The 12,812-nt window shown below is 42.6% G+C and overlaps 2 pseudogenes; one reads left to right on the top strand and one right to left on the bottom strand.

The window, feature by feature from the left end:
- Positions 1-1,186: 1,186 nt before the first annotated feature.
- On the bottom strand, positions 1,187-2,785 carry LOC149817023 (pentatricopeptide repeat-containing protein At2g20540 pseudogene; annotated as a pseudogene).
- A 333-nt stretch (positions 2,786-3,118) lies between these two features.
- LOC149817022 (putative pentatricopeptide repeat-containing protein At3g15130 pseudogene) lies at positions 3,119-7,568 on the top strand (annotated as a pseudogene).
- The last annotated feature ends 5,244 nt before the right edge of the window (positions 7,569-12,812 follow it).

The following is a 12,812-nucleotide window of genomic DNA, read 5'->3' as shown; positions in this document are numbered from 1 at the left end:
GACATGGTCTAGGGGTTCTATAGTCTCTTAGGGTAGTGTGTGAGGGGTCTGAGATGTGTTCTAAATATAAAAAGTGTTGACGATCAGGGGTTATCAGTTTAAGAAATTTGAGTATTTTGGGTACCCAACAAGATGCGATTTTGGGTTTCAGAGTTAAGGAAATCAACAAAAGTTATTCTAAGGCTAAGGAAGGGTTGTACAGGTACCTTGTAGGTCAATAGCAGAATGTGATGAGTTTCTCTCATTCTGAAATTTGAACACATGATCTATAATGCGAAGACGTCACTCAGCTCCTCAAGATAGCAAAAATGCACGGTCCAGGACACTAAGGGAACTCTGGCTCCTGAGACAGACTAGGCGCTCAACCCTAGGAGGTCTGGTACACTGAAAACCAGGGATGACCAGAGAGGTTATGAGAAAGTAGAGAGAGAAAAGAGAAAGAGGAACAACTAGAGAGAGAGAGAGAGTTCTAAGAACTATAATTAATTAATCAATCCATAAAGAGGAACCTCGTACCTCTATTTATAGATGGTAGACCTAGGATAAAGTCCCTATTCAATCGTCATATCCTAAGGCATAAAGAATCCTACTAAAAAATAAAGACTAAACAAAGATTCTAGAGTCCTTCCTCTGATAGGACTCCTTCTCTAATAGGACTCCTCACAAAATAAATTAACTAAGAATTCTTTCATAATTAATTAACTACTTAATTAACTCTAATCAACTTCTAGAACTGGGAGACGTCCCTTAAGGCTCTCCAACATGGCACACCCCTTTAGGTGAACTCCACTTTTAATTGGCTTGCCTCCTACGCTTGACATGTGTCTTGCTTCTCCTTCTCTTTTTCTGAATTCTGGATCTCTAACTTTTTATCAATTAGAAAAGCCATGTCAGATGCCATGTCATCAACCTGAGACCTACACTGTGTTGGTCAACCCTTATAGGGTTCTAGAAGTGACATCTGGATCTTGGGTACTGAATCTAGATCTACTGTCATATTCTGGATTATAACACCTATAATATGTCATTAAAAAAATAAGAGAAAAGTTCTAGCTTTGCAGCCAAGTGCTTGTCCTTTGAAGAATTTTATCACCACAAATTCCCGAGGAGATAAATGGTCACCACCAACTGTCAAGAGAAAGTGTTCCTTTTGTGAGAATGATCATGATAAGTCTGATGTAACTATTCATGTAACAATATTTTCTGCTAGCCTTATTTCCTTGTCTAATAGATCTAGCATGGTGTAAATCTCTTCTGATTGTGGATATGAGCCTTCTCCAGCTACGAATTCCTGAACCAAATTGTTTACTTCAATCAAGCTGCAACCTGGTGTTTTCTTCACCTGTTTGATCTTCATCAATTTTCTCATTCGCGAAACATCATCCCATAGGCACTCGGCTGCATAAATATTGGATAGCAATAGATGGTTCCCCATGTCTTCTGGTTCAAGTTGAATAAGGTGCTCCATTGCCGTTATAGCAATTCTTACATTTAGGTGAATCCTGCAAGCACTGAGCAAAGAGCCCCATATGGCTGCATCTGGTTCTATTGGCATATCCTTTATGAATTCAAGAGCATAATCAAGCCGACCCTTGCGTCCAAGAAGGTCAACCACACATCCATAGTGTTCAACACTAGGATTAATGTGGTGATCTTTAATGATGGACTCGAAGTATTGGAGTCCATCATAAAGAAGTCCACCATGTACGCAGGCAGACAGAACACCAAGGAAGGTGATACTGTTTGGTTTCACCCCAGCTTTCTTCATTTCTTGGAAAAGTTTGATGGCTTCTTGACTTCGGCTATGATGTGCAAGGCCGCTAATCATGGTGCTCCATGAGATGACATCTCTTTCAGGCATTTTACCAAACAATTGGCACGCTTCATCCACACTCCCACATTTTACATACATCTCAATCAACGCATTACATATGCATGTATTGTGGAGGAGGTTATGCCTATCGGCATAGACATGGATCCACTTTCCTAGATCTAGAGCACCTAACTGTGCACAAGCTGGTAGTACAGAAACAATGCTGGTCTCGTCAGGTTTCAATTCAGCAAGTTGCATATGTTGAAACGCCTGTAATGCATCGCGGTAACGGTTGCTTCTAACATAGCCAGATATCATCACAGTCCAAGAGACAATTGTTCTCTCCGGCATTATATCAAACACTTCTTTGGCCCTGCGCATCTCACCAATTCTGGCATAACCATATAAGAGGGTGTTCCAGGAGACAGTATCTCTCTCAGACATTTCAACAAACACATGCTGTGCATCTGCTAGGTTGCCGCATTTTGCATGCATGTCTAAGAGAGCGTTTTTGACATAAGAATGCGTATCAAGACCCAATTTGCAGATATGAGTGTGAATCTGATGGCCCAGATGAAGGTCTAAAAGACCAGCAGAGGCCTTGAGTACAAAGGGGAAGCTGAATCTATCTGGGAAAATTGGTGTTTCGTTTTGTGGATCTGCCAGCATTTGCTTGTAGACTGAAACAGCTTGATTGTAAAATTCGATGTTGCTGTAAACTCTGATCATGGCATTATACAAGAAGATGTTTGGCCTTAGCACTTGCTTGAAAATCAGGAGTGCATAGTCTGTGCTGCCATTGATGTCACAGAAATTCAACATTTTGGTCATCAAGAAGTTGCTTTGAGAAAGGCCCAACTTCACAATACGGGCATGAGTCTGCTTCAGTTGCTTAATGTCTCTGCAGTTCTGTAATATGGGTGCAATCAGATTTTCCAATTCTCTGACCAAAGGGATGAAACTGTTTCTCATCAGCAACGATGGCCGAAGAGCACAGAGATTTGTGATGCTTCTGAGGTCTTGTGTAAGGTCGAGGTTGCTAGCTCAGGGGATGCAAATACATACGGTATTGCTGAAGATGGGGAATGAGTCTGACCTTGTTATGAACAACACTCTGGTGGATATGTGTTGAAATGCGGGAGAACAGACGTTGCACACCAAGTGTTTGATAGAATGCCTGAAAGAAATGTAGTCTCATGGACTGCTTTCATGAATGGGTATTTACAGCAGGGTAAGGCTTGGGATTCGCACTTAATGATATGTATACCAAGTGTTCCAGAGTAAGCCCGTGACACTAAGTCTGGTATGCTTGAGGATGCGGTGCAAATGTTCGAGAAAATGCCAATGATAAATTTCATCTCTTGGAATACCATGATTGCAGGATATGTACATGGTGGCAATTTTAGAAGCTCCTTGTTAACATTTAGAAAGATGCAGGAGGAAGGGGAGATACCCGGTGAGTTTACATTGTCAAGCCTCTTAAAGACATGTAGCAGTCTTGGCTCACTTGGAAGAGGAAAGCTGAATCATACTTCTATGGTCACACTTGGATTACCCAGGAGTACAATTTTGGCTAGTGCACTCATCGATCTCTATGTAAAATGCAGGTGTCTTTCTGAGGCACGGAGTGTCTTTTAGGCGATTCCACAAAAGAATGTAATTTCGTGGACAGTGATTATTGTTGGTTATGCTCAAGAAGCACGCATAGTTGAGGCGATGGAGTTGTTTGGCGAGTTGCGGAGAAGTAAAATCCAGATAGATAGTTTCATGATATCTAGCCTGATTGAAGCATTTGCAGACTTCGCATTGATAGAGGAGGGGAAGCAAATCCATGGGTATGCCATGAAGAACCCCTCTGGTTCAGATGTTTCTGTATCCAACTCCATTGCCGATATGTATATCAAGTGTGGCGTGATGCCTGAAGCAGAATAGTTTTATGGACTGTGATGATCACATGGTATGGGAAACATGGCTATGGTAAGAAGGCAATCAATCTGTTTAATGAAATGGAAGCACAAGGAACCGAACCGGACGAGGTTACTTTCTTACCATCCATATTCTCAGCCTGCAGTCATGCTGGGCTCTTGGAAGAAGGTCGTGTGTATTTCACAAAATTGACCGAACAGATTGGTTTTGAGGCCAAGCAGGAGCATTATGCATGTATGGTGGATCTACTCGGTCGTGCTGGACGTTTGAATGAAGCAAAGGATTTGATATACAGCATGCCAGTTGAACCAAGTTGTGCTATATGGCAGACACTCCCTGGAGCATGTAGGATTCATGGAGATGTGGATTTGTGTAAAGAAGTTGGGGAAATTTTACTAAAGTTGGACAGTGAGTGTCACAGGCTTACTTTTTTCAATAAGCCAGTGTGGCACGACGATCCTTCCTTACCGCCTCAAGCCTATCTATCGCTCTGTCATGGGCATAGAATGCTTTACAAACCCATGACGCGCCAAGCTGCCCAAGCTGGTCAGTCTAACGGCCAAAGGCAACGTACTAACACGTTTTCATATGCTGAATAATTTTCATTAGCCCTGCGCACGACTCCGTGCGCAACTGCCTAGTGAAAGTTGATCAAGTGTATTTCTAAATGCGCATTCCATGTAGTCCATGTCGCTTGGTGCATAGCCGTCTCATACCAGCTATCACTTTCGAAAGAGGCACAAGCTTTACCTTAGCCTTGCATGTCATGGAGCGTATTATGGCTTCATGCGCACAACATATTCAAACTTTGTCACTGAAAGAACAAGACCTTATGACCCCCAGTCCGAAAATCAGTTGATGATTGAATACCATAACAAAGAGCACCACCTAAACTCATTCGTCGACGCCTAAGCATTCACTCGCCTAGCCCTGAGTCACCATACTCGGTTGGAATCACCTAAAGTGATTTATGTGAGAATTAGCCCTAACCCACACGTACCCCCGTGCGTCCAACCGTTATGCATGAGAAATATCTTGCAAGCCTAGAAGTCTTTAACCAAATCTCCAAAGGCAACATCCTTTGAGCCGCTGACACTGCTTAACCGAACAACACTCCACGTATGTGCCGCCACACAACGATGCACTAACGACGACATCGATGCCTATCGCATGTCATGCTACCACTACATGTCATCGATCAAGCAAACGCATACCGCACGTTTCTACACTTGATGCATTTTCCACTCAGTAGAGCTTCGCACTGCACATCCCCCATTCTGAAAGATCGGCCCGAGACATTCTCCCCCACCCAAAACTATTGTCGTCCTCGACAATGCTGGTGCAGGTAAGAACACAGTCTTCACTGCTATGTCAGTTTTCTTTTGTACTTAACTTTGGTTTACTCTTTTTCTTCAGCCTACTTAACTTGTTCCGGTTTACATCTATCATCAACGCAACCTTTAACACGCCAAGTTTCATACCTTTAACGTATCTCCGATCACTTAGACAACGGTCTTCTGCTTTATCAACATCGAGCATTCTTTACTCGTGAGACCCCAGTGCAATCTCAAACACAAACGGGTCATCCCCACCCGCGCGACAAACTTATCGTCTTGATGCTCATGGCTGGAGTGCCTTTCAACTCCAGCAAGGGCAAGTTCAAGCCCTTTGTGGTCCTCACAGAAAAAGACGACCATCAATGCATGCTGCAGGGATATCTACTCTCTTAAGCACCAACTTGTGGTTTTTCACTGGTTCAAACTAGTTCTCAAGTGGGAGACCTCTGCTTATGTATCACCCTAATGTGGTCTTTTAAAGTGTCTTCCTAGGCACTCGTCCTCACAAGGACACTTTGCCCCCAATACTGCACTCTCCTCCCGAAGTCAGCACGTTGTACTCTCTTAGAGTCAACAAAACGTTCTCACAGAAACCAACGAGCCACGAACAATAACCTTTTCTACATGCGCAGTCCATTGAAGATCTGTCAACTCAAGGGACCAAAACAATGAGCCTTCTGCTCAACGTGGGCACTTCGCTAACGCATAATCTTGAGAGAGTATATATAAGTTTAATTGAATCTTCCATACCCAAAGATGCAAATCCATCTAGCTGAATCTAACGTGCATTCTCTGCATGCACAAGGCAAACACCACGCTCCACTTGTGAGCCAGACACATAACTGGTAGGAATCTTTGGCTTATCTACGTTCTCTTAGCCAACTGAACAACAACCTTACACTTTTGCTTGTCATCGACAAAATGGCTCATACCATCCTGCCAAATCTTGCTTTTTATGATCGGCCAACCACACTTCAGCTGCGTAAAATTACGTAACCACGATAAACCATCATTGTCCTCTTCATTGTCACACACAATGAAGAACAAGGTCTTCGTAAATCTTTCTGCTCTGATGCCAATATGTCACGGGCTTACTTTTTTCAATAAGTCAGTGCAGCGCGATGATCCTTCCTTACTATCGTAAGCCTATCTATCGCTCTGTCATGGGCATAGAATGTTTCGCAAACCTACGACGAGTCGAGCTGCCCAAACTGGCCAGTTTAACAGCCAAAGACCGTGTACTAACACATTTTCATGTGCTGAATCATTTTCATTGGTCGTGCACACCACCCCGTGCATAGCTGCCTAGCGAAAGTTAATCAAGCGCATTTACAAATGCGCATTTCATGTAGTCTATGTCGCTTGGTGCATAACTGTTCCATATCAGCTATCACTTACAAAAAAGGCACAAACTTTGCCTTAGTCTTGTGTGTCATGGAGTGTATTGTGGCTTCATGCGCATAACATAGCAAAACCTCGTCACTGAAGGAACAAGACTTTGCAGCCCCCAGTCCGAAGACCAATTGATGATTGAACACCATAGCAAAAAGCATCACTCAGACTCATTCGTCGGCGCCTAGGCATTCACTCGCCTAGCCCTGAGTCACCATACTCGGTTGGAATCACCTAAGATGATTCCTGAGGTAATCAACCCTAACCCACACGCACCGCGGTGCGTCCAACCGCTACGCGTGGGAAAGATCTTGCAAGTCGAGAGGTCCTTAACCAAATCTCCAAAGGCAACATCCTCTAATCCGTTGGCACTGCTTAACTGAACAACGCTCCACGTCTGTGCCGCCACACAACGATGCACTAATGACGATACCGATGCCTATCGCATGTTATGCTACCACCGCACGCCACCGATCAAGTGAATGCATACCGTACATTCCTACACTCGATGCATTTTTCACTTCGTAGAGCTTCACACTGCACATGCCCCATTTCGAAAGATCGGCCCGGGACAGTGACAATCATGTGAATTATGTGGCTTTGTCCAACCTCTACGTTGAGGCAGCCCGATGGGAGGAATGTGAAGCGATAAGGGAGGTGATGAAGAGAAAGGGGCTGAAAAAAGAGGCAGGCTGGAGTTGGATACAGATTGATAAGGAGGTTCATTTCTTCTATGGTGGGGATGACTCACATCCTCTTATCAAAGAAATCCATGAGGCCTTGTCTGAGATTACAAGAAAGATCAAGGAAATGGGACATGTCGTAGGGGTGAGGTTTGCTTTACATATGTGGATGTAGAGTCCAAGGAAGAAAACCTAAGGTTGCATAGTGAGAAGCTAGCTATTGGTTTGGGGATTGTGCATGGATTTGGTGGCATGGGAGAAGTCATTAGGGCTTTCAAGAATTTAAGGGTGTGTGGAGACTGTCATGAATTCTTGAAGGGGGTATCAAGGGTCTTGGAGGGGGAAATACTGGTAAGAGATGCCAATAGGTTCCACAGGTTCTACAATGGAGTGTGCTCTTGTGGTGACCATTGGTAATTCATTCAAAACTCATGAAAAATACCTGATCTTAACTTATATCCTAATAATCTTCTTTTTAGGTGTTTGCCCCCAAGCAGTGCTGTTTTTTATCCCAAGGCCTCTTGGTTGAGTTGTAAACCCTAATTAATGTCCAAACTCCAACGGGTTCAGTCCAGCTAATATTCATGTGCCTAATGTGTCTTTCACGATGACACCGGATTAGGCAACATATATGCATGAAGACAGACTGGTACTCTGCCTAAATCGAATGCAAAGTGCGAACATTGCACTAGTCCCACTGCCTATCTGGTCAATGTAAAATGTACTGCTGAAGATGGATCTCTCTCTCTCTCTCTCTCTCTCTTCCACATTAATGTTGTGTGATTCGTGAGACCGTAAACATCGAGAATAAGATTTATGCTAGAAGAAATCAGAGCACAATGAGTGGTCTAAGATTACAAATGTCTCTTCTGGTTACAATATGCCGTGTGATTCGTGAGGCCATAAACATTGAGCCTAAAATTTATGTAAAAGAAATAAGAGCACAATAAGTGATCTAAGATTACAAATCTCTAGTGATAACACTATGCCGTGTGAATCGTGAGTGATGGAACCGTAAACATTGAGCCTAAAACTTGTGCTAAAAGAAATCAGAGCACGAGCGGTTTAAGATTACAAATGCCTCGACCAAGTCAAGAACAGAAACAAGTGAGCACAGAATTATACAGGCACTCCTGCCAATTTTCTGTTTATCGCCTACCACGAGGGCCCATGCCACCACCGGACCTTGGTCCAGGATACCGCGCAAACTGCACCTGTAGGTAGGGGTGGCAATTTCTGACCCGACCCGCCAACCCGCCTCTTAGGCAGGTTCGGGTTGGGCTTAAGCCAACCCGTTTAATAAACGGGTCGACCCGCGTAACCCGTTTATTAAACAGGTCGGGTTCGGGTTGGGGGTATGCCAACCCGCCAACCCGGCTGACCCGTTTAATAAACAGGTTAGGCGGGTGGGTCAACCCGCCAACCCGACTGCCAACCCGCCAACCCGACCCGCCAACCTGCCTACCTGCCAACCCGATCCGTCAACCCGCCAACCCGACCCGCCAACCTGACCTGCGAACCTGAAAACCCGTTTACCCAACCCAACCCATTTATTAAATGGGTTGGCGGGTCGTGTCGGGTTACCCGTTTATTAAACGGGTCGGGTTCGTGTTTGCCACAGCCGACCCGTTTAATAAACGGGTCGGGTTCGGGTTGAGGTATGCTGACCCGCCAACCCGACCCGATTGCCACCCCTACCTGTAGGTGAGTCCTGATCTTGTTCATCCATTTTATAACCTGAGGGACAAAAAAAAGACCAATTTTACTAAGAGCTGAAATGGCCAAATGTACCCTTAAATAACAACAAAATAAACACAACAATATCAAGAATGACCGCAAATTTACTACAAGAAGCGGTTTTAACAGTCTCAATATGCCAACATGAATACAGCATGAAATCCAGCTTCCGATCACCATAATTACATTCAAGCACATAACAGACCAAAGTTTAATGAAGCAGGTTTGGCAAAACTGAAAGGCCGCAAGTTCCACAAATTCAAGCCAAATGTTTTAGAAGGCATTTTCTTACGTTTATCTCATATTGGTCACATTTCCTCTCTTGTATAACCAATTGGGAAATGGCATCTAGACCCAGCTGTGGGATTGAAGAATACGTCTTCCGACAATTCCTATTTTCATCTGTAAAGTTATCAATCTTTTCTCTCCAAAATCTCCTTCGCCTTGTTTTCACTAATCCCAAATATATCTGACAAAGTGCAACAGGCAGCATCACAAGATGGATAAACAAATTCCTGGTTCTGCTCTGAGTCATTTCTTCAATATTCAATTCAACTTATCCTCACAAAAAACTAAATGTTACAGGTGCACAGGACCAACTTTTCCAAGCACAGGCCTCTCATCTACATTACTCTCCAGTCCCAGGAAAGAACTTCAATCCTATACTATAGCATTCTTCATCCTTTTACATTGACAATTTAGGATGACCCAACTTTTATCATTCATCCATCCATCACATTCAACAATAAGTGAACACCCAAATTATATCTATGGAAACATTAAAACACAAACGAGATCCATTTTTTCTTTTCAAGAAGGCAAACTAAGAAAGGGAACTCACCTTGCAAGGCACTCAATGCAGCTGCAGCACATCTAGCATTTGTAAACAACAAAACATAGGACTAGTGGATCTCCTCCAGGATGCAACAATAAGAAACAAACAAAAATTACTAGCCTAAAAGAAAAGTAATAAACAGAAGCCAGGTATGAATCATGATGAAGTTCTAGAACAAGGATAACAATAAACAGTGGATGTCAAGTAAAATAAAGGCATGAATAAGTCCACATCAAAAATGATATATATATATATATATAACCTCATGCTAAATCAAACTCCTCACAATGGCTATATCTATTATGTTTCTCAGGAAATCGTAACTTATTCTATTCATAAGGATGAGATAACCAGATGTCACCCTTCTGTCTATGCCTTCTTGGCTTTGCAGACATTTGACACGTGTCTAATTATGAAACGCTAAAACGAGAGAAAGCACTTCATTGCAAGTACTATTGAAAATTTTGAAACCTTTTCCAACCATCAGCCACAAATTTACGATGAACAAGTTGCCATATGGTCTACTGTTTTGAACAAATATCTATTCTAAATGAAAAAGAAACATCATTTTATTCTGACATGTGCAATACTTGACTCGACTGCTAGTGTCCCACAAAATTTTCAGTTTAGGAACTTACATGTCTTCACTCCTCTACAAGTCTAACTACCTTGTAAACAAGAAATGGCCGAAATATATCTTTACGATCTTGTCCGGGAACAGCTACAACTAAAAACATACAAATTTACATTTGGCAAAAAAAAAAAAACATAGAAGAACTTCAAATACAAATTAAATGCCATTGTAAGTACAGGCAACTTCTCGATGTGTTACAGTCAGGAGGAAGGCCGTCAACAAAAAGAGTATTGGAAGCATCCGAGGTCTTGCTACTGGATCAATGGGTGGCTGGTTGCTAAACCCCATGCTTCTACCATCTGGAAGGACAAGCCCTGGACCACCCATCAAGACAGGCTCACCAACAGGAGGCCCAACTACCTCTCCTACAACTGGTCTACCACCAAATCCCGCAGCAGGCATATTGCTGGGTTCTACAGACCCGTGACAAGGAATTTGCGGAAAAATGATATCGGAATATACAATGTGAACAACTATAAATATACCCAGAAAATACAGACTCACGAAAAGAAACTTGGTAATGGAACCCCATTTTGCAGATAGCGATCATACCATAGTTTCCAGAGATGGGTACGGGTATGGGTACGCAAGGCTCTCAAAAATTTCAGTTATGTTTTAATTCAAACATGACTACAAATTTTGGTACGAGTTTCTAATACACATTGATACGAGGTTTTGGTACGTAGTTTCTTAACAATGGTACCAGTTTCTAAAAATTATATAATGTCATTTTCCTTATAAGAATAATGTAACTGGTAGGGGTCTGCCTAACCCCAGCTCCAAAATGCTAAGAACAAAGCACAGCGACGCAACCCTTCCATGAAACAATAAACCCTAAATTCAACAATCAAAATACTCAATACATTAAATATATTGACTGCACAGAACCCTTAACAATTTATAAATCTTTTACAAAGACGATGGTGGAGCGAGTGGGTGGATGTTGTGATGTACATCGAGCTCTCTTCTTCCTCTTTCCTCAAGTGTGACTTGGTGGTCTGGCCCCTTCAATGCCCTCAAGTTCTATTCTTCTTTCCTGTAAACGATTTTAGATGGAAGAGGAGGAAACGAATAGAGGGCCATTTCATATTAGTATGTTCTTATATTTTGATTAGCAGTCCCTATGTAACATATTACAATGACTGCCACCACCAAACAATGAAATCAGGTTTGATACCGGTTTCAACGGTACAAGAGATTAGATTATTTTCCAACATGAGTTGCAGCATGACTATCATCACGTGACAAATAACCAGGCACCTCCTGAGCACCAGGCATCTCAATTCCAGCTTCAGAAGGTACAAATGTAGGGCGATACCCTGTGAAAACAATTGGACAGGGAGCGTACCTGGATTCGCCATTGATCGTGTAGGTGATTCGGCGTTCTCCTCAGCCGGTCGACGCCCACAATGAGCCCAGGCATTATGTCGATGGTGAGCAGGACCCTGTTCTGCTTAAGCTTGAATGCAGAAGTGAATTTTGGCAGGATATGGCTATGAACTCTCATCAACTTCGTAGCCCCTAACCCCATATATAATGGAGGAATTTGGGCAGTTACGTGAATGTGGTCTCTCCACATTCACGTAACTCCCACCCACTATCTCCATTAACCAGCCACTTACGTGACCCACTAATAGGGTGTCAAACCGGGTCAGACTGCGGGTTGGACCTGTAACCCATAATGTCCAACATTCTCCCACTTGACCCATTGACACCAAAAGTGTACTAAATTGAGATGTATACCGTTATCTCGATTTAATTCTTCATGTGGGTTCACATGCCACCCTTTATCACAAGGATGAATCGTATGAGTCAAGGATATGAACACCCCTTTATGAAATGTCATATTTCCTTATACTACACTACAATTCACCTTCAGTGCTTAGGCATGTAAAGAAATTACCTTTATGAATAGGTTGGTCTCTCACCTATTCTATTGGTCCTTTAATATTGTTATTCTGCTATTCTCTCTAACCCATATGAGAGATCATTTATGCAAAATCAACAATAACTCAAAACCTTAGAGAATCAAAACATAAACACAAATGTGATTACATAATGTATTGTCATACATCAGAAGGAATAAAAAAGACCCATTCCCTTTACATGTTGGGAATACAATCCCGGTGCTAGCCCTTTAGTAAGGGGATCCGCAGTCATTTCCTTCGTCCCAATTGTATCAATACATACTAGATGATTCTCAGTCATTTCTTTAACAACAAAATATTTTAACTCCATGTGTCGACACGATGTTGAGCTCTTGTTGTTATTTGAAAAGGACACGACTGCTTCATTATCACAAAAGATCTTTAGTGGTCTCTCAATAGAGTCCACTATACCAAGACCCATAATGAAGTTCCTTATCCAAATGGCCTGTGACGAAGTCTCGTATAGAGCAATAAATTCCGCCTCCATGGTATGAGCAGCAGTGGTAGACTGCTTTCCGCTTCTCCAT

The sequence above is a fragment of the Nuphar pumila genome, chromosome 14, assembly GCF_984573655.1.
Source record: "Nuphar pumila chromosome 14, dmNupPumi1.hap1.1, whole genome shotgun sequence".
Taxonomy (NCBI): Eukaryota; Viridiplantae; Streptophyta; class Magnoliopsida; order Nymphaeales; family Nymphaeaceae; genus Nuphar; species Nuphar pumila.
This window is presented reverse-complemented; position numbering and strand designations above follow the sequence as displayed.